This window comes from Mustela putorius, unplaced genomic scaffold (genome assembly GCF_011764305.1).
Source record: "Mustela putorius furo isolate JIRA1106 unplaced genomic scaffold, ASM1176430v1.1 tig00000242_pilon_pilon_pilon, whole genome shotgun sequence".
In the NCBI taxonomy this organism is placed as follows: domain Eukaryota; kingdom Metazoa; phylum Chordata; class Mammalia; order Carnivora; family Mustelidae; genus Mustela; species Mustela putorius.
Genome location: NW_025421325.1, coordinates 6,783,621 through 6,806,537, shown reverse-complemented (window position 1 = coordinate 6,806,537; position 22,917 = coordinate 6,783,621). Strand labels below are relative to the sequence as shown.

General features: G+C 44.2%; 1 long non-coding RNA gene across 1 annotated transcript; it reads left to right on the top strand.

The window, feature by feature from the left end:
• Positions 1-4,536: 4,536 nt before the first annotated feature.
• Positions 4,537-11,949, top strand: LOC101671338. The gene is made up of 3 exons (XR_199859.3): positions 4,537-4,665; positions 8,034-8,218; positions 11,893-11,949. It is a non-coding gene; the product is annotated as an uncharacterized LOC101671338 (long non-coding RNA).
• Positions 11,950-22,917: the final 10,968 nt, after the last annotated feature.

Below are 22,917 nucleotides of genomic sequence, written 5' to 3'. Positions count from 1 at the left end.
GTTTTTTCCTCCAACTAATACAACCTTAAAAATTATCTGTGAAGTAGAAAAGAAAGCAAGATGATGATGAATGTGAAAGTGATCTGTAAATTGTAGAGGACTACTGCAATGTCAGATATTATTATCACATCTTACACTAGACTATATTTTAAACTCCTCCTCTGGACCAGTGACTTTTCAAAGGAACGCCTCCCCTTTGTCTTACTCATTTTTCTCATCAATAGCTGGCATCGAATAGAATTCATTATCTTTATTTATTAAATAAATTATCTCCATGGTTATTAGTTCTTTAAAATAGTTTCAAAACCATAAAAACACAAAAGTGTTAAAATGACTTCAGCTCATTAATCTTTCGAAGAAATAAAGGGTTTCTAAAAATAGAGAAGACCAAAAAACTCAATAGAAAAATGACAGTGAAGACAAAATGGAAATTGTTCTGCAATATAAGAAAAGATGGTCAACCTCACAGACAAGATAAATACACATGAAAAATTGTATTAAACTATCATTTCTCACCTATCAGATTAGCAAAAGTCTAAGTAAGAGCCCATCCATCCTCTGTTGATGAGGCTGGAGGAAGCAGACATGTCACGCACTGTTGGTAGGAAAGCAACATGGCACTACTCTGCGATGGGACATTTGTCTGTAGCTACCACCATGTAGAATTATTTATGCATTCACTCGGCAATCCTACTCCTAGAAATATCTTCTACAGGCATGACATATATGTAAGGTTATATATTACAACAATGAAATAATAAAATATTAGAAACAACCTGAATATTCGTTGCTGGGGAGCTGTTCAAATAAATTATGTTCCATTATACAATGGAATACTGTGCAGCAATAAAAAATGAAGACAATCTCTATGTTTTGATATGGGAAGAATCCTGGCATGTTTTCTGAAGTGAGAAAAGCAAACAAGGAACGAATATATTTAAAATGTTACCTTTTATGTAAGAAAAAGGCAATTCAAAATATTAATTGGTAGCATAAAGAAACATTTTAAGGATAGGTAAGACACTAATAAAAAGTTACCTAACTGAATAGAGAGAAATAGGGATAGGAGTGAGACTTTTAAAAAATTTTAGTAAAGTTAACATATAGCATTATATTAGTTACAGGTGTACAATATAGTGATTCAGTAATTCTATATGTTACTCAGTGCTCATCATGGTAAGAAGTGAGTCTTCCTGGTTTTGTTTCGTTTTGTTTTTTTTTAAAGGTGTATTTATTTGAGAGGCAGAGAGAGAGCACGTGTTGGGGAGAGCAGAGAGAGAGCATGTGCTGGGGAGGGCAGAGAGAGAGAGAGAGAGAATCTCAAGCAGAACACAGAGCCTGATGCTGGGCTTGATCTCACTACCACAAGATCATGACCTGAGCTGAAATCAAGAGCTGGATGCTTATCCCACTGAGCTATCCAGGTGCCCCTTGGTTTTGCTTTTGATTCATGTAACTCAAATGTATATTTGAAAAAAAAAAACACAATTAAAAAATAAGTATGAAATCTTTAAAAAGTTATAATTTCTTAAAATACAGCCAGTGTTGGAAAGGACTATGGGCCCCCCTAGAATTCATAGACATACAAACACATTTATTATACTGCTTGATTGTGAGTTTCAGACTTATACAAAGACTATTAAAATTGGTAAGGACTTAGAAATCTGCTTTTTCCAATCCTCTCCTTTTGCAGATGAATAAAAAGAGTCCTAGAAAAGCCTAGTGACTTGACCAAGGTCACACAATTATTATAGCAGAGCCAGATTTTACTACAATTGACTAACTTCCAGCCAAGTGTTCCTTCCACTACTCTGCGCTCTCTAGAATATGTAAAGGATGAGTTAACTGACACATAATCTCATATCATATTGCTTAAACCTGACCCTCATAAAACTAATCGACTTGTTCCAATATTTATCATAACCCTCTTATGCCCTAGAGCTTATGTGAGGGGCTGGAGCTACAGTCAAGTCGACAAGTCAAGGAGGTCCTGCTTCTTCTGTTATCCACACTCTAGCTTCCACAGAACCTGATCCTCAAATAAGATGAGGCCAGTTAGTTGCTATGTGCTCCTGTCTGAGCTACCTCTTTTAAGCCCTAGGAGATGTTAAGACCTGCCTGGCCTCCAGATCCCTCAGCTTATGGCCTTGGCTATGGTCAGCCATCCAGAGAGCAAATGCTGGAAGTCTCACAATGGGTGTGCTGGGTCAACCAGAACAGCAAGGCCAAATTCCCCGGTTTTCTAAGCCTTGAGGCAGCAGGGTGAAGAGGAACTAGAATGTGGATTCAAAGTGAGAGGCAATCAAGAAAAGGGGAAAAGCAAGAGAGTGGAGAATGGAATGGGAGTGGTTTGGAGCCATTGTGGAGACAGAATTGTATGAGTTAGGACAGGTCATGGTAACAAATGATTCTCCAAATTTCCACTGCTGTTAACAACAAAAGTTTATTTTTTGCTCATGAAAAATCTCTAAGTTCAAGTGACTGTCCAAAGTAGCTCTCCTCTCTTCAGTGACTCAGGGATCTAGGCTTTTCCATTATATCTCTAAGATTGAGGTTTTGGGTTTACGTGGTTACAGGGATTGGGGGAAAGAGAGTTGGAGAAGGGGGTAACTAGCTGCCATGAAATTCTCCAGCTCAGAGTAACAGATACCACTTCTGCTCCTAGCCCATTGGCTGAAACTAGTCATAAACCTCACCGGCCCTACAAGGTGGGCTGATAAGTGTGGGAGAGCTTACAGGATATTTGGGTGAGCAATACCGTTGGCCACAGGAATTACCACTGTCACAGTTTTGAATTGTCCCCACTGTCAGTGGGTTGCGTTATTTAAAAGTTGAGGAGCAAGACAAAAATAGGGCTGCAAGTGATTCCTCCTTTCTTTTCTAAGTACCCACACATCATTAACATCCATTTTTTAAATTTAGTTTTTATTTAGAGTTAAGCCAGGACAAATTTTGGTCCTTTAAAAATAACAAAGCAGTAAAAATTTCAGGACACCAAGAGATTTAGATCAGTGAGGAATTATTCTCTTATCCTTTAGTCTCCAGTCCCAAACTATCTATCTATAGATATATATTTCTATATATATATCTCCATATGTATATATATATACACACACACACACACACATGTGTGTGTATATATATGTATGTAAGGTGTGTGTGTGAGATATATATATATATATATATGAATCAGATGTTACCTCCACAGTTTGGGGCTTCTCCTGGTGAGATTTTTTTTTGGGGGGGGAGGCAGACACAGAGTTTTGCCTCCAAAAGGAGGATGTATGGACACCTTTATTATAACTTCTCTGGCCGCAACAATGAGAGGCTGTGGTAAAAAGTCAATTCCATGTTCTTTAGCAGCAACGTTCAATTGTTACTTCACGTAATTTGGATGCAGACTATCTCATCTCTCATACTCGTAAGTGCCGTGGACCCAGAACACACAGATGCGCATGCGCATGCACATGCACACACGCACACACGTAACGACTGCATTCACCTCTCACGGTACTCACCCACAGTAGGTGCTCAGCCAGCGAGGGTGCACGAATGAGGACCTCGCAAGTGCCCAGTGTGCAGGATACACTTGTGGCCCCGTGGGCGGGAGGCTGCTCTGCCTTAGTGTCTCGGCCTCTTCTGGTCGCTGAAGGCCCGGGTGGCACAGCCTGGCCACCGAGAGCAGCTCAGGGGGACCCATCTCTCCTCCAACTGCCGCTGCATTCATTGAAATGGCTTATGGCATTTCCACTGCTGTGTTCATGGTGTCATTGATCTGACGCCCTTTTTATTGCTTGTATAATACCCTATTTATTCAAACCTTTTTTGTAAAAATGAGACATTTTCATTGTTTTGAAAACGTATGTACATTTGGCCCTTGAATAACATGGGAGTTGGGGGGCTGACCTTCCCAAACAATAGAAAATCTACCTATAACTTTTGAGTCCCCCAAAACTTAACTACTCATAACCTACTATTTACTGGAAGACTTACAGATAATATATGATTATAACATCAATAATAGTCAATTATCACATATTTTGTATGTTATATGTACTAAACATTGTATTCTTACAATACAGTAAGCTGGAGAAAAGAAAACATTATTTAGAAAATCTAAGAAAGGGAAAATACATTGGTGATACTGTGTACTGTATTTTCTGGAAAAATTTCATAGATAAGCAGACCTGCATAGCTCAACCTCTGTTGACGGGGTCAACTGTATTTAGTTATTTTAACATGCATATATGAGGTAGTTACTATATATACCAGGCGCTATTTTAAGCACTCTACAAATATGAACTAAATTCTCATAACAACCCTATAATGTATTTAAAAAAAAAAAAAACCCACAATGAGAGCACTATTCCTATCACTGAGGCACAGAGATGTTAAGTAATTTACCCAAGGTCACACAGCTAGTGAACAGCAAAACTAAGATTTGAACCAAAGCAGTTATCCCCTAATCCCTAGTAAAATGCCTGCAGCAAAGGGTTTTGATATGTAATTGTCTTTTTTTTATGATTTTTTTTCTTGGTTATTTCTAACCAGATAGTGACGTCAAGTCATCGAGGTGAATCACTATCCCAGACATAAACTGTGTATAACCGGAAGACATTATGGCAACTGAGATTCCACTGCTATTTGTTTATGAGTTTCCCAGAGGTGAGCTCCCTGCAAAATGTACAAAAAGTAGGTTCTAACCATGCTCACCCCTGTGCCTGGGTGGTGGGATCCACAACCCCTTCAGGTTCCTGTTATCTTCCCAAACGTTTACTCACACCTCCTGCCCCATGTTTTTCAAGTGGAAGTTTGCTGAATGGAGAGATTGGACCAGGAAGCTCATGATGGCCTATTGTGGTTTTCAGTGGAGGTGATGCTGTCCCTTCGGGGCATTTGGAAAGCAGAGAGCAGTTTTCTGGTGGTCACAGTGACTGAGTGACTCTCCCAGCATTGAGCGGACCACAGTCCAGGACTGTTGTCATGGTGAAGAATTAAGGTTCTACATAACTTCGTCTGTCCTACTGGACAATGATGTGGGTGCAAAACCTGTTTTTAATCATGTGAACCTAGACACTTACCACAATGTTTCAAAGTTTTGGGGTTTAGGAGGGGGTTGTTTTGTGTACAGTATAATGTAAATTCCAAAGAATGTGATTTCTGTGCAAATCAAGGAAAGACTGTTCTTTCTTTCATTTGGAACTTTATCAGAGGGCTATTGACTATTCCGATAAACACATCCCTGACACCAGCCATAGTTACCAGTAGCAGATGTCCCATGTTCCCAGTCTGCATCTGTAAGCACGTGCCCGCGCATCCGTGAAGATTTCACCTGGTGCGGGCATGGTGCCTTCCCTGAGAACTAGTAGTACTCCTTTGAATATTGAGATACACATCATTTCATTGTGAGTTACCTTCCTTATGTCGTCTCGCCTATTTTCTGAGTTTGGAGGAATGCTGGTGAAATTCTGCACCTCTGAGTTGACTTTCTAACACAGAGATATTCCTGGTCAAACACATCATCATCATTACCATTATCAAACAATTTTCCTGAAGGTTTGGATATTACCACTAGGCAAGATCCTGATTTATTTAAAGTTATGTGTGCATATGGGCTGGGTTATCTATGGACTTCACTTCCGGAAGAGAAGCAGGCCTCATAAATGGTTTTTAAAAACATCATCAGGACTGATGGATCCGAGAATGGCCTCTCGAGCACCCGCAGAGAAGGAGGCAGGGCCCGTGCAGCAAGCCCACAGGACTGTAGTGAATGAGCTAAACGGGGACAAAGCCTGCCCCAATCACAGCCCGGCTTAATTACCACGTTGCAGATAATGATGAGGTTGCTGCCGTACCCTGCGAGCAGCTGCAGGAAATCAGTCTGGCTGAGGGCGCGCTTTACCCTGGGTTGCTGGAGTCAACTTGGCTTTGATTCACAAGAGCTGGCAATCTCACTGAGTATATGACTGATCAACAGAAGTCTTCCCACTTGCAAAGCACCTGGGAAAACCTCTTGATAGGCCCACTACACGATGGGCACTTAATGAATATGTAAGAGAGGCACGATTGGATTGAAGTGGGAGACTCTGGCCTCTTCTTCTGGGTTTTGGAGGAATGTTGATGGAATTCTGCACCTCTGGCTTGATTTTCTAACCATAGAGAGGCTCCTGGTCAAACACATCGTTGTCATCATCATCATCATCATCAACATCAACTGCTGAGTGTCTGATTACTATTCATAGCCGCAGTGCCCAGGACTGCTCATCTGGCTGATTCTGGGTACGATCATAATGATTTTTATTATCCAGCATACTCATTTGACGTTCAACAAATATCTACCAAGCACCTACTCTGTGCCAGGCAGTGCCAGATGTGAACGAAACGATGTAGTTCCTACTGTCAAAGGATTCAGGAGAGAAAAGGATATTAATAAATAATTATACATTTATAGCTGATTTAATTATGAAAGAAGAGAGACATTATTTGAATACCCCACAGACACCTGAACTCATCAATCTTGGCCTTTTGCGCCCAAGCTTGCTTCTCCCTGGAAGTCCTCACCTGTTTCTCTCCAATCAGTTCCCCCATGTCAGAAAATAGTCATCTTAGCAATTGCTTCTTTCTCACTTTGCACCCTTGATACCCAGTTAATCCCCAAGTACTGCTACCTTTACCCCACAAACGTTTTATTAATGTGTCCCTTCTTTACTGTCCCCACGACCCTGTTTCTCATTGGCCTGGACACTTTCAACAACACTATGACAAGTTTAGTCTAGTCCTGACATGAATCAGAATTCAGGTATAGCGAAAAGCATCCCCTCCACCCAGTATGGGTAGAAGGTGATTGCTTCGAGGACATGAAAAGGCTTACAGAATTGTTGGAAAGCTGAAGAGACAGGTTGAGCATCTTTTAAAAAGATTTTATTCATTTATTTGACACAGAGAGAATGAGACCACAAGCAGGGGGAGCAGCAGGCAGAGGAAGAGGGAGAAGCAGGATCTCCGCCGACACCAAGCACGGAGCCCGACTTGGGGCTGGATCCCAAGACCCCGGGATCATGACCTGAGCCGAAGGCAGACACTTAGCCAACTGAGCCACCCAGGCGCCCCCGGGTTGAGCATTTTAAACGTAGCTCTGACAGCCACATTGCAAACCTGGCTACCAAGGGGCCTACTGTCTCTTTCACAGTCAGGAAGCTGTGTGCCAACTATGGAAGCCTGTGTTTCAGTGCCAGCCCCAAACCACACCTCCACTGTCATAATCAGCATTCCAGCACAATCAGGAAGCCATGGCAATTAGGAAACAGCCACGATTAGAAGCAGCCATGATCGGGAAACCACTGCCGAAAACCCTGGCCCCTCGACGAGTGAGCTGGCTGGCCCAACCAGCAGGGGCCCAGCCTCTGCCTCATTTCCACCTTCCAAATCCTGGGCAAATACTTCTGTGTGATAAAACCTGAGTCAGACCCAGAATCCCAGCTGCAATGGAGTCCTACAAGGGCAGTTGGAGCTTTCTAGCCAATGCAGAGGGGGAACATAGGAAGGCTTTCCAAGAGAGGTTTAGAATAAACGTGCTAAGTGCACTACATCAGCCATACCTTCCTAATGGTCACCAGAGTGAAGTCTCGGAAATGTAAATCTGACCACATTGCTCTTCTGCTCTTCACTGTTCACCACAGCCTATAAAATGAAGCCCAAGTTCCTTAGCCTGACGTCTCTTCCATCATACCCCCCAGCCACTCACACTCGACTCTCTAATAGCACTCTGGGCTCTGGTAGGACCCCCTGTCTTTGTTCCTGCGGTCCCCTCTGTCTGGAATGTACTTCCCACTTTGCCTGGCTCACTTTTACTCATCCTTCCAGACTCAGTTCACGTACACCAGGAAGCCCTTCTTGAACCTTAGTGGCTATGCACTACCATTGCAGCTTTCCTGGGCATGCCTAGACCTTGAAATTATCTGCTCCTATTTCTGCCTCTGCCATTAGATATGTGTTCTTTTGGAGCAGGAATGAATGTATTTTTGTACTTTCAGTGCCTGGCACCGTACGTGGCCCTAAGTACACACTAAATAAAATTTGGTTGAACTAAAAGGAATGAGACTGAACTAAGCATGTCTTCAGTTGGATTCTCCAGGAATCAGACTCTGAGGCAGTGTTCACAGGCAGGCAGTTTGTTAAAAGTATGTTGAGGAATCCATCGCTGCAGGGGAGCAGGAAGGTAAGTGAGAGAGTGAAGAAAGCGTGGTTGGGTAGAGGGAGGTGTTGAACTGTGGTATAGTGGTGATAGACCTCAGCCAGCGCCACAGTGAGTGCAAGAGCTGGAAAGATGCTTAGAGTTGTCCCACCTTGAAGCAAGAGAGCTGTGTCTTTATATCCCCCTGTTAACTAGTCATTGGATGTGGGAGAGAGGGTGTCACCTTGGTCTTAGCAACACCCTTCACCTGAGGGCAATTCCCAGAAGGTGGCTGCATTAATCAGAGTTTGATCAAGAAGGAGAACCCCTATGATAAATGGGTGAATGGAAGGATGGAGGGATGGATGATAGAGAGCTTTTGTAGCTGATTTAATTATGAAAAAAAATAAGATATATAATATGGTATTTACTCATTTATTGTAGGGATCTGGTTTATGCTATCCTGGGAGCTGGTTACACTGTTTCTGTGCGACTGCTCTTTCTGGATCTGGTGCTAGAGCCTGAAGTCTGTAGGACAGGTGGTCAGAATAGAAGATGGAAGTGAGGTAGGGTAGTAGGAAAAATTAGAACCTATGAGGTTAAGCTGGAACCCAAGAGAATGGGCTGGAATCCATGTCAGTCTCTTATCCAAGCCACCATCTTTTAGCCAAAGGGTGTGGAGAGAAGCTAGCACCCTTCACAGAGAGCAGAGACCTTTCAGCTGCCAACATGGCCAGCATCGGGAGAAGTGAGTACCTCAGCACTGAAACAGGGTCTTGGATAGAGAGCCACAGCAAAGCACTGTACAAAGAACACCATTCAGCAATATTTCTTCCCTCTTGGGCCTCACTAACCAAAGGCCTCACTAACCAAGGATGACCAAATCTGCCCTGGAAAACTAGTACATCACATCTAGTCAATGTATATCAAATGAAATAAAAATTAAACCAGTCAACAAATACCTACTATCACCTACTATGAAATTTGAGGTGAAAGAAAAGAAAATAAGATACTTCCAAGGGCCAGAGGGAATTTTCCAAGGGTTCACAAGATTAAAGGTGACAGTGGGAGGGAGATCATCAGAGGTGTGAGATAGGGACAAGGAATCAAGTTTATAAACATGGGTGATATGATGTAGTTTTGATGAGGGAAGTGGGAGTTTGGAAGATGAAAGTCTTGGAAATATTAACAGAAAAGTAATATATTCTCCACTTACATTTCTGCCAGGAACTCCTAAGAAATCTATTTATTCATCCTTCTTCCAGCCCTTCCCACTCCTGGGCCATCGTCTTGGTCAAGAATGACTCTGTGTCATTCTTGCCCACTCCTTGCCCATGGCAGAAATCACTAATCAGTGAAGTCCTTCTTTCCTGATATGCCCAGATGAGGTTTCAGAATTCTTCTTAGCGCAGCTCTCTAGACAGCCCTACCACCTGACTGGATGGAGCTCAGCAGTCCTCTTAAAAAAAAAAAAATACCCATGTCTCACACCATCTTTACCCGCAATGGCAGAGCTAGAAACTTACAATTCTACTTTCTGTATCCCCGGCCTTAGTGTCAGAAGACTGGAGATCTTTGATGCAGTTTTTCTCATTTCTCCCCCACAGTGTGGTCCTCCTTCTCAGAGATGTGGATTTAGGATCAGTGGGAACAAAGGCAAATGTTGGGGATAAGCCCATCTGCTATTTTCTGAATAATTGTTCTGGAGAAGCAGAATGGGAAAGGAATTGGAGGAAAGGCAAAATAAGATAACTATATACGCAAACATAACGGGAACTTCGGTTTTCATTAGTAATGATTATTATGAAAAAGATAGATTTAGAGCTCTACCTTGCTTTTAGCAATGTATAGGTGTGAATTAAATATTGAAAATCAACCTATTGGCTTGGATGATCATTTCAGAAAACTTAGTTCTGATTTATTAACTTAATATTTTAACAATGCATTCATAGGGCATTCCTCTGGCCTTATTCCCCAATTAATTTTCTGTACGCAAGCATTTAAATGTTAAAGAATGTTAAGGAATCTCTTTGTAAGGCAAATGACTCCTTTGTAGTGTAAATAACTCCCTCAGTTTATCTAATATTGATACTACCTGCTGCTGTTATAGAAATTTATAGTTTTCAAAGCATTACTATGCTTGAATGTATTTGATCCTCCAAATAACTGTAGGGTTAAGTGTGGGGCTGCTGTTACTCCCGTTCTCTGAAGAAGAAACAGGAAGTGTATTTTAGAAGTGTTTTGCCGAACTAAGTTTACATGATTTAACTTGTTAGTAGCAGTTAAGACTTGGTTCCATGTCATCTGACTTGTGGCCAAAATTGACTGTGTTTTTCATTGCAGTGTATTATGTCAAGTTACAAGTTTGCTTGTTTGCTTGTTTGTTTGTTTGTTAAGTAGGCTCCCTGCGGGGCTTGAACTCAGGACCCTTGTATCAAGACCTTAGCTGAGATCAAGAGTTGGATGCTTAACCGAGCTATCCCGATGTCCCATCTGCTTTTCTTTGAAATTTTTTAAGTTTTATTTTATTTTATTTATTTATTTGACAGAGGGAGAGAGATCACAAGTAGGCAGAGAGGTGGGCAGAGAGAGAAGGGGAAGCAGGCTCCCCGCTGAGCAGAGAGCCCAATGTGGGGCTCAATCCCAGGACCCTGAGATCATGACCTGAGCTGAAGGCAGAGGCTTAACCCACTGAGTCACTCAGGCACCACTGCTTGTTTATTTTTTAAGGTGACATCAGCTATAGCAAGTACTCTGGATTCAAGTATATTCCAAAATGATCACCCTGCAGAAGAACTGAACTATGTTCTTATTCAGTGGTTGCAATCTTTGGTCTAGAATTCCAAGCTGGATTCCCCAGAATTTTACCTTGCTTTGATTTATCTCAGATGCTTCTTAAAAATGTAGATTCTGGGGCGCCTGGGTGGCTCAGTCAGTTAAGCATCTGCCTTTGGCCCAGACCCTGGGATCAAGCCAGGCATCGGGCTCCCTACTCAATGGGGAATCTGTTTCTGTCTTTGCCTCTGCCCACTCCCTCTCCAAATTGTACTCTTGTGTTCCATCTCCCTCTCTCTCTCAACTAAGTAAATAAAATCTTTTAAAAGAAATGGAGGGGGCGCCTGGGTGGCTCAGTGGTTTAGGCCTCTGCCTTCAGCTCAGGTCATGATCTCAGGTTCCTGGGATGGAGCCCCACATTGGGCTCTCTGCTCAGTGGGGAGCCTGCTTCCCCCGCTCTCTCTCTGCCTGCCTCTCTGCCTACTTGTGATCTCTCTTTGTCTATCAAATAAATAAAAAAAAATCTTTAAAAAAAAATTAAAAAAAATTAAAAAAAAAAAAGAAATGGAGGTTCTGGGTCCCACCTAAGACCCATAAAATTTGAATCTCTGGGGTGGTGGAGGGAAAACATCTGCATTTTAACAGGGTTTTTTCAACTGATCCTAAAAGACAGTAACGTTTGAGAATCACTGGTTGAATGTACTTGTCCTCAGATGAGCACCCACGACCATCATAATCTTTGATAACGCAGTAGCCAGATTCAGAAAGCTAACGTGTAGCCATCAACTATAGATCATACTAAATGTACCATTACACTCAGAATGTGCAGATTGATGTGGGTCTTTGTCTATAGAAATATGGTGATCAGACGGACCGAATGGATTTTTATTACAGCATTGTTTGCCACGAGAAAACCATTAAATAGCTTTTCTATCTTTTCTTAGATACATACCAAGGAAAATGATGAATTCCCTGGGACTGTCTTGAGACCTTCACTTGGTAGGTTTTATTAGCTTTTGAGGAAGGTTGTGGGGATCAACTTTTGGGGAACCCAGAAGTTTAATGTGGCAGGAACAACACTTAGGGGCTCAGCAAGCCCGTTTCACATTTTCCTGGCAGCTCCAGAATGCTAAAGTCTAGTCTCTTTGTGGGTAGATGGGTCCATGGGACTAGTTCCCACTCTGGAATATGACAGGGCATGTGGTGTAGTCTGGTGGTGAGAGCTGGAATGTCTTATTCACGAGACCGCTCTTTCTTCATGCTGGAGTGAAGAGCCCCTAGCCTTGGAGGTAATGCCAGAGACACAAGGTGGAGGAGCCTGGGTCCCTAATGACCAGGTGGCAGAGAGCCTGCCACCTTCCTCTCACCCCCAGCTTCCAACTCACGTTGGACTATGATGTCTGTGATGCTAAAGAAAAATAACATCTGGGCCTAAGCCACCACCAAGCTTTGGGTGTTGGTCATGACAGACCACTGGCTCTTACCAACATGGATAGCTCCTCCAGTGTTCCATCCTTCAGCTTCCCAGGGGGCAGTCTCGAGACCTAAGGCATGCATGCTGACTGTCTTCTGCCCACTCTCTGTGCCTTCCCTCTTAACACTTAGAAACCAATCCCTTCCTCTTCCCCGTACTGCTCCCTGGAACCTATGCTCATTTTCTGGTCTGCAGTGAAATTTTGCCTGGAAAATGTGGACCACGATGAACCATCAATGCAAAGCCTATTTATTTTCCATCTGTCTGCTGACATTTAAATTCAATATTTAACCAAAAGGGAAGAAAGTGGGGACAGATCCCTCCAACACAAATTTTCAAGATCTGGTTCCCCAAGATGTCTAAATGTAGAAACTGAATAAAAGGCTGCCCGTTGAAGGTGACCTGTTTGATAATTGTGTCCCAGAATTGACCTGTCCTTCCCAAACCCAGCTTCAGTTCCTAGGTGGCATGTAAGGGGTCTCCACGGGCCAAATAGCTATCCTAATATTTATGGTGGCAGAAATTGCATTTGGGAAGTTTGTTCCGATGTTAACTCCAAACATTACCTTCCCTGGAGCTCTTGGGTGTGTAGCAGCATCTTTCTGGCACGGAAGGGAATGAGCTTGGTGGACAGAGGGGGCAGGGAGAAATGCCCCAGACCTCTATGTGACCTTGAGTGAGTTCATTAATCTTTCTGGGCCTTAGTTGTTGCACCTGCAAAACAGGGATGGCATCAGGCCTTACCTGAGAAGTCTGTTGTATGAGACCAGGACTACAAAGGCTTAGTGTCTGGCACCTAGCAAGTGTTGAGAAGGGCCAGTGGTTGTGGCGGTAATCCTGCTTGTGTTGTTCTGATCATATCTGGATTTCTTCTGCTCCTTTTTGTGGTGGCTGTCCAGCTGCTCCACAAGAAGACCTTGTCCCTAGCTACAGGTAAACTACAACTTTCTAGGTTTTTAAAGATGGAAGGGACCTTTGTGAAGTCCCTCATTGTACAGGCGAGGGACCTGCGGCCCAGAGAGGTGAAGGGGGACACCTCAGTGACTTGATGTTGTCAGCAGTAGAATGTGCTCTCAGCCACCCAACACCTCCATAGGGCTGCCCCTGTAGCCTTCAGGTTCTGAAAGTAGGCATCCTCGATTCGAATGCTGCTTGGTCTGTTATTAACAGTAGAGTCACAGGAAGGACACTTCGCCTCAACGTGCCCCAACGTGTCCTTGTCTACAAAGTGTGTAGAATAATTGGTGGTATGTCACACAGTTTTGAAGAGAATTGACTGGAACAGTTTCTGGTTCATAGAAAACCCTCCATAAGGTTTAACTTTAACTGTGCTTAGCAGTCCAAGCCCGGGAGGCACAGACAGAGCCTGCCTTCACATCTAGAACCAGAGAACGTGAACATCCCCTAGACCACAGCTCCACGAACATCTGAGACTCCATGGGCTGAGGCTGATCTATGACCCTAACAGTCTTTAGCATTTCTAGTGAGTTTCCCCTAGCAGCTCCGCTGAGTGACACAGCCTAATCCTTCCTGCCAGCTTTACAAAATCAATCTAAAACGACTTCATGAGGATGACAGGCCAGGATTAGCAGTCATTTCTGATGGACAAGAAAATGGAGACCCAGAGAGAGTGAACCCCGTGTCTTTCCTTGTGCAAGCTGAGTCAGTAACAAAGACACAGTCAGGGCTGAGCCCTCCTGGGCCATGCTTAGGAGCCCAGGGGCTTCCTATGAGCCCCACTCCCCGCCCCCCCCCCACATCTGCCCTCCCACTTTCAACCTTGGACACCCTGACATGTGTGGGTCTAGAATGCCAAGCTGGACTCCCCAGGACCTCCCCTTGCTTTGAACTTGTCACAGACAAAACGTGCTACAGTCAAAACGGCAGCAGAGTCCATAGAACTCAGTCTGCAGAGAATCCTCCATCTGCCAGAAGCGGGGTCAATGGAGGAGAGGGAAAATGCTGCCACAAACACTCTTAAGCCCTGGTTGATAATGAGAAGAGGAAAGGCACGAGAGATCTTTCCCTGGGACCTGAACTTGATACTTGCGAAAACAGATCGGGTAGCCTTAGACTACTTGCCCAAATCATAAAAGCGATCACAGTGGCCACAGAGCTGGAATTTTCTAAAGTGGAAATCGCAGGCCTCCCTTCTCACTGCTCTTGCCTCCGCCCTCTTTCCCAGGCTCCTCCTCTCCCAGCAGTGAGCGCTTGGCCAAGTCTCCACTTGTAACTTGCGTGATCCCTTTAGGGAAGTCAGGGGCATGGGGATAGGGCAGCGGTTTCTAACCAGAGCCACCTAATTTCAAGCACTTCTGCTGTTCCGGGTTCTCCACACCCCCCACATCTCTCAGTTTCAGCTTTTGCAACAGGATGGGTCACCTCTTTCTGTAACTACCTAAGAATGGTCTCTTCCTGGCCCAAGACCCACAGTCTGCTCTCGGTGAGCAGTCCAGCACAGCCTGAGGAGACAGCCTCATCATTTCACCTTCCTTCCAGGGAATTTCAGCCTCACAGAAACAGCCTCAAACTCAGCCCTGGGTTTGCTGCCTCCTGCTCTCCCCCACTCTGAAAGTGGGACTTATTGTAGGCTGAGATTACAGGTAGCAATTTGGGGGCCCAAGGGTAGCCCTGTAATGACAACATGGGGTACTAGACCTGACCCTGGGGACCCCCCCCCCACATCCTGGCACTCCCTCATCTCCCCTCTTCTTAATCAGTGATCCGGGATTATGATCCTGGGGAGAAATGATGTGAGCCACGTAGGCAGCATCTGGAAGCAGTCCCCAGGCTTCAGTGGCAAATAAAAAGCGGGCTCCGAGGAGGCCCTGTGACCTGCAGGACATGCTACTGCCCATCTTGCCTATCGCCCACACTGTGGACCATTTGTAAGAGACAAGGGAGAAAAGCCATGACAATGCCAGGATTGTCTCCGTTTTGTTAGCAAAGACGAGATAAGCAAAACATTCCCTCTATAAAATTCAATTAATTTTTTTGTTGGCTAATTCGTTTAGCCTTGTTTATCACAGAGGCTGAGATGTCAAATCGCGGGGGACGGCACTCCCCCCACTGCCACGTGGTGCACAATGAAGAAACAAGCATCCCTGACCAAGGTCACCCATCCGTCACATGGCGCCATGGCCTGCCTCCGGAGCCGCTTCTGGGGGCTGTGAGCCGTTTGCTCAGACTCTTTCCAGGCTCCTGCCAGCTCACTTCCCAGGGAGTACCTCTCGCCCTGCACCAGGCTTTCTGCTCCCTGATCCCCCTCTTTCCTCCTGCCCTCCTGCCTAAGGGAAGACCTCCCCTACCCTCTTATTTTAATTTTTTAATTAATTTATTTATTTTTTATTTTTTTTTAAGATTTTATTTATTTATTTGTCAGAGAGAGAGCGAGAGAGAGCACAGGCAGACAGAGTGGAAGGCAGAGTCAGAGGGAGAAGCAGGCTCCCTGCGGAGCAAGGAGCCTGATGTGGGACTCGATCCCAGGACGCTGGGATCATGACCCGAGCCGAAGGCAGCTGCTTAACCAACTGAGCCACCCAGGCGTCCCTAAAGGAGTTTTGCAATTGAAAAGCTAGATTCTCTGTGCAGAGAATTTTCTGGAAATCTTGTAGCCTGGACCCTTTTGCCCAAGGCAGCTGAATGTTAAAGAGATTAGTTAATTAAGTCTCATAACACTGTCCTCGCTGTCTATTCCCTCTCCAGGCCAAGAAACAAAAGAATAGGTACATCTGGTTGAGGCCAAAGGACAAGACAGTGGGGAAAGAAATTCCTCCTGTCCTAGGATTTAACGTCTCAAGTCTTCTAAGGAAAGACTGGATTCCAGTTTTTTTAGGCATCTGAGAGCTGGGTTGCCTTGGGTGGAGGAGGCTGTATGCTGGACTCAATTTAGAAGGCCTGAAAACAAGCCTGGTTCTGCCCCTTCCAAGCTGTGTGACTTTGGGCAATGCCCTCAGTCCTTTGAGCCTTGGTGTCTCCATGTAAAGAACAGAGCTTTAATATCTACCTCATAGGGTTGCTGGAAGAATGATCTATAAGAAGGTATATGAAAGTGCTGTGGAAATGTTTGTACCCATTGGGTCCTGTGGGCCTCGAAGAGGCAGGTAGTCGACTTGCTGAGGCTTCCCTCGGAGTCCCGGGGTCCAGCCAAGAAGTAGCCCTAGAAGTCACGTGAAAACTCCAGAGCTAGCCCAGAGCTTAAACCCTCACCTCAGAGGATGTGTGGCCATCTTTCGGTCCTTTCCTTTGGAAAATGACACAACTCTTTTTGTGTGTCTTAAAAAAATAACTTTTTTAAAGACATACTCAGGTAAATTTGTTCCTCAGATTTTAAAAGCCTAATTTCTGAAGCTGACCTCTCCATCTGAAGTAGCCTGAATGTGCTCGAATGCCTCCTTTGTGCCGCTTTGACACACTTCTGTGGAGATGCCATCCACGGTTTGCATTAACAGTCGCCTTCGAGATTATGAACCAGGGACAGAGTGGGCTTTCAAGGTACGCTAATTGAGAAAAGTGCCATTTAGGCAAAGCATTCACGTGCTTGAATGAAGGACAGGAACTGTCAAAGCTGCTGCCGCTGACAAGAAATTGATGTCCCCATTGCTATTTACCTAGCAGAAATTAGTCCTCAAAGATCAGCCTTAGCAAAAAGGATGGAGAGGCAGGTGGTTGGGGGAAGAAAATTAATTCTATGGAAGGAGTTTTCCCGTTTGTCATTTGCATCCCCCCTGACGCTCTCCTTCTCATAGTTTGCTTCGTGGGTCTGTGCTGGTTACCTCAGGAAATCGGATCGAGCCTCAACGCAGAGCATAAAATACCAGAAGCATTCCCAAAGAGGGCAAGGGACACCCAGCAGAGACCCAGATCCCTCATGAGAAACTGAAATCTGAGAACAGCATGAATGTACCTTGAGCAGAAGGGCTTAGTGGTGACTGTTGGCAGGGCAGATCCCCTCTGCTTGCTTTAGGGCATCTGTCCCAGCCACTCTTGGCAGAGAAAGAAGCGAAATCACTAGGATTGGAGGAAAGCCCTTGGCGTAGTCCAGCAACCCCCTGCTTCTCAGAGCCCCCATCCTGGGATGTAGGAAGACCCAACGACTCAGCGAGACTGTGGGGTCCCTCTTGAGACTGATTGACAGGTCCAAACACATGTGAGATAAGGCAGGGCTGGAGGGCTCCTGGTCGACCCCTCAGTCTCTCCTCAGGGAAACAGGGAAACAGACATGCTTTGCTGTGATCACTGGGCTTAAAAGGCTATACCTCTCCTCTCTGTTTCAACAGCAAAAGAATGTTGAGCCTTCAGTCCTGGCCTCTTGGTTTCACTAGACTCTAGATCCCTCTGCAACTACACTCTTTTTTGATGGTGACCATTTTTACATCAGTCCCTTACTTACATGCCAGAAATTAGCACCCCAGCATAAGCAGATGTTTGTGACAGAAAGTGTCCCCAGTAAATTCCATATCATTGTTCAGTCATCGCAGCTCCTGGGTGTGAGTTCATTCAGAAGGTCTTGGCTTTTGGTGGCCGAGCCCATGTTGGGTGGGGGTGTTGTTCATAAGCCCCTTTGGGAATCTGATGAAAGCTAAAGATTCCAGTTACAGAAAAATGAACACACATGCTAAAATTTGTGTATAATATCATGGGGTTCACACATTCTTTGGACTTCTGATTAAGAATTCTAACTTCAGTTGTTTTTAAACTTAGGGTGGCACCTAGATCTCTGTCACCTGTCCTTGGACCAGGAGGACATCTGCACAGCATTTTGGTAAAGGCAATGATTATCTACGCACTCAACCCCCTCAGCTTGGGCAGGGCGAATGCCCTTGTTGATGCGTTTCTCTTTGCTCTTTAGGGAAACAGTGCTTTTACTGGTAAGAGGAGCCTCACCTATAAATGAATGGATACAGACCATGGAGTGTGTGTATGTAGGGAGACATCGAGAAAAAAAAAAAATCATTCCTCTCACCCACTAGATAACAATGAAATCTGATGGAAATTGGTTTTTGGATGTAGGGCTTTAAAAATAAAAATATAAACGGTATTTTCATGAACAACTTCTTAAAATTTCTCCAAATGGTTTTGTGCCATGATTCAGCATCATCCACAAACACCCAAACTGTCAAATACCTACTCTAAGACTGTGCCTTTTCCTTGAAGGTTAGTTCCCAAGGGAGCTGTAGAAAAACATTCATGAAATACTTGAAGGGGTTGGGATTTCTAGTCCAGAGAAAAGATTGTCCAGTGATTTCTGACCTGTCCCTATGCTCATTTATAGGGATTTAGCAACTCTAGTTACTTGGCTGTGGAGTCAGAACTCATAGAGGTAAGGGGACCCCTGGGATGATGGCACCATTCTAGGACAATTTCTTTGAACTGGGTGCTGAGGAAGAGTGAACAGATTTGCAGAGAAAAACAAAGGCAAGCGCCAGGTGGACAGGGAGGAGAAAGAGTAGTCTCAGTGCCTGTTGCCAGCTAGGAAGAGTCCCCCCATCTTGTTGTATATGCTGCTTTTCCCAGCATGAGGTGGGGTCTGTCTGCTCTCCCCTTGATGTCCAGTGTGCCTTCTGACTGGCTTTGACCAGTAAAAAGTGTCAAGAATGATGCTGTATGACTTCCAGAAAAGGTCTTTAGAGGACTTAAAGTTTCTGTTTCAAACTCTTGGAACCCCATCACCATGGGAAGACGTTTGGACTAGGTTACTGCATGATCAAAGCCCACGAACCAGCAAGAATTTATGTGAAGAGGAACAGAGAGACCCCAGCCCAAGCCCACAGGAAGGCCCAGACCCATGAGTAAGGCTGTCTTCAATCCTCCAGCTCTGGTCCAGCCACCTCAGCTGATACCCTGAGAAGGGAGGGAGCCAGCCACCCCAGCCAGCCCACGTCTGAGCCATCCCAGCTGAAGCCCCAGACATTGTAGAACAGAGACAAACCATCCATCCTGAGCCTTGACCCACAAAGTCACAAGGAAACAAAGTGGTGTTGTTTTAAGTCACTGGGTTTGGGGTAGTTTGCTCCTCACCAAACTGCTACTCAATATCCCATCCTCTCTCATCTTTACCAACAGGAATCAGATTGTGCTCCAGGTAGCAGTATGTCTACTTAAAAACAAAACAAAACAAAACCACAAACAAAAACAAAAACCGAAACAAAACAAAACAAAGAAAGAAAGAAAGAAAAAAAAAACAAACCAAACCAAAACAAAACATAAAAAACAAAATCCTTTTTGCTCTTTCTTTCAGCTGACCTTTCTTTCACCTTTCTTCCAGGTGACCACCACTGAGTAGAAACTCTGGGAGAACTTTCCAAAAGGTTTCTTGTTACTAGAAGCCTTTTGCCCCTCTGCCCCTCCCTCTTCTTCTGGACTAGGACACAGATGCTGTGCTTGGATGGGCAGCAGCCATCTTGCAGCAACGAGGATAAATGTCCCACCTCTGGACTCCTAAGGACAGGAATGACTGCCTACTACAAAACTGTTCCATGAGAAAAATAAACCTTTTGATCGTTTAAGCCAACATTATGGTTTTACTTTGAGTTATTGTTTTGTTGGGTTTATTTTTAAGATTTTATTTATTTATTTGACAGAGAGAGATCACAAGTAGGCAGAGAAGCAGGCAAAGAAAGAGGGGGAAGCAGGCTCCCCGACAAGTGGAGAGCCTGATGTGAGGCTCAATCCTAGAACCCTGAGATCATGACCTGAGCCGAAGGCAGAGGCTTAACCCACTGAGTCACCCAGGCATCCCAATTTTGTTTTGTTGGGTTTTTGCTCTTTGTTTGTTTTGGTCATTTACAAGTTACAAATTCCTTTCCCTCATGAGACCCCACTGCTTTTCTACCATTGGATTCTGTGAGATACCCTTGTATCTTCAAGTTTTTTATTTCCTATCTTCCCATAGCTTGTGCAGGTTTGTGTTGCCAGCAATCAAGCAATCCCTTGACAGGACAAGAATGTTTGAATCAAGGTTAAGAAGGAAGAGTTTGCAAAGACTGTGTTCTCTTTCACTGATGGCAAAGCCAAGAAGACCATTTGTCAATAATGGAAGAGTTGAGGGCTATGAATGACGTAGGTCATGAACCACTGGAAAGGTGGTTGGGGGTCTTTCACAAACCTCCTTTCTCAGAAATCATTTGAGCAAGATGGGCAGCTACCTTTAGGGGCTGGGTTGGTTAGGTATGGCCATCCCTGTAGACAACGGCATCAGAGCTCAAACTGTGGATATGTGAGATGGGATGTCTTTGTGAAATCAAACAGTTGGGTCAAGCAAAGAGTTACAGACATCTCCTGGCCCTCTGTCTGCATTTTGTTGAGGTCTCAAAGGAGAAATCATGAAGCTGAAGGAACCCTGGACATGGCCCCTCTATTGGTTTTCTATGTCCGTGGGCTCCAGTGTTTTGCTTGATGACATAGGATGGAGTCGGCCCATTAACATTCATTAGTTCTGGTTTCTTGGAAGTATTTTCTCCACCAAATCCTCCAATTGTGGGTTTCCTCTTTTCTGCCTTATTGAAGAAGTGGGGTAAGATTTTTAGATTTAACGCTTGCCACCTGTAGGGGAGACTGATCCTGGGTAAGATTTTGTCAACACTGCTGCAGAACGTGTAGACTCTGAGGGTTCTGGGTCAGTTTTGATGTGGATTCTAGGTAATACTAGTTCAGCCCTCCTGCTATGGGCAGGGATGGACTTCCTAAAATCCAGGGCTAAGCCCCATCCTGAGAGGCTGGTAGATCCCAAGTGTGCTGCTTCCTGTGAGGAAAGGACACTGTTCTTTGCTCTCCTCCTTTCCAGTTTGGAAAAGGCCTCCAAGCAAAACAAGCATGCATTTCCTTCATGGGACTGCTGAAAGCTCCCCTCCTCCCCTTTTTCACACAACCACGAACTTCCTTCCAAACGATCTATCAGTATTTAAATGTCATCTCAATGGTAGCAGAAATTTTTAACTTGTTCCTTATTTGAGGGGAGGATGGGGAAAGAGGAGTAGAAAATGTGATAGTTCTTTTTAAAAACGCCTTACGTTAAAGCATTTTCTAAAAGATGTTGGTTTGTTACTACCCAGCATTCGACCCCAAGAGAAAATTGCATCCTGATGGAAAACTGGAAATTCATTTCCAAGCACTGAATTGTAGACATTTATCTGAAAAGATGCTCAGCGTGTGCTTTTAAGTGAAAAAATGTGGGTTATAAAACTGTGCATAGAATGATATTAATTTTGCCTAAAGAGAAGAAAAGGAAGGAAGGAAGAGAGAAAGAAAGAAAGGCAGGCAGACAGGCAGGGAGGAAGATAGAGAAAGAGGGACAGGAGGAAGGAAAAAGGGGAAGAAATAATTTTAAAGGTGTATTTATCTATTTCCAAAGAACACTGGACATTTTAAATAATAAAAATCACTATGGTACTTACTGAGGATGGAACTATTTGTGATTTTTTTTTTCTTTTACTTACTTTCCCTATTTTTTTTTTTAAGATTTTTTATTTCTTCATTTAACAGAAAGATCACAAGTAGGCAGAGGGGCGGGCAGAGAAAGAGGGGGAAACAAGCTCTCTGCTGAGCAGAGAGCCCGATGCGGGGCTCCATCCCAGGACCCTGAGATCATGACCTGAGCCGAAGGCAGAGGCTTAACCCACTGAGCCACCCAGGCACCCCTACTTTCTCTATTCTTCAGACTTTCTATAATGAACAAGTTCTTTCTTTAATGTTACTATAAGTGTTACTTTATTGGACATTAACTAATCTGTTATACGATTTCTTAAAAACCTTATATCATTGGTTTCTTAGAGTAACAGTGTATACATGGATTGTCAGTTTATTTTCCAACTAGAGCTAGTTTTGTTTTTGCTATTATGTGGGACAAAGAATAGAACAGATCAAATCAAGCACAGCAAGAATTCAAAATATTATCTTAGAATCCTGACCTCCATCCTCCAAGATTATTTGCTTCTATCACTAGTTGTGGCCCTTCATTGTCCCAACAAATATTTTTTGAGCCTAGGGTGAAGTAGAGCAAAACTGTGTGTAGGAAACACACAGTCTCTTTGGGGTTTCCTCAGGGGAGATGATAAGTTCCATCCTGAAAACCAACTTCGTCTTCTGGTCAAAGAACATTTCCGTGTGGAGGAAGTGTTCTGGGATGAAGTGTGAACCGGGGGAAGAGGATTATCCTTGATCCACTCTTAGGATCCGCTGCGACTGTAGGTAGGAAAAATGGGATCAAGTGCACTGAAGATTGACTGTTCCTGGTTGGTGTTCAGATCACAGAAACCAAAAAAACAGTGAAAGAACAAAAGAAAAACAGCAAACAATCTGCTTAACCTATGTAAGATTCCACCTTTGCCTAAGACAGAGCCAGACTTTGCCCTGCCCCCACTCCCACCCCTAGTGCTGCTGGGTTTCCAGTTTGCTTTTCCTGTACATGGAAAGCTGAGAGCCACATCTGCCTAAAGTATTTGTGCGCCTTCCCCCTTCTCTTCCGTATCCCCATCCAACGGGAGCCCCTTCAAAG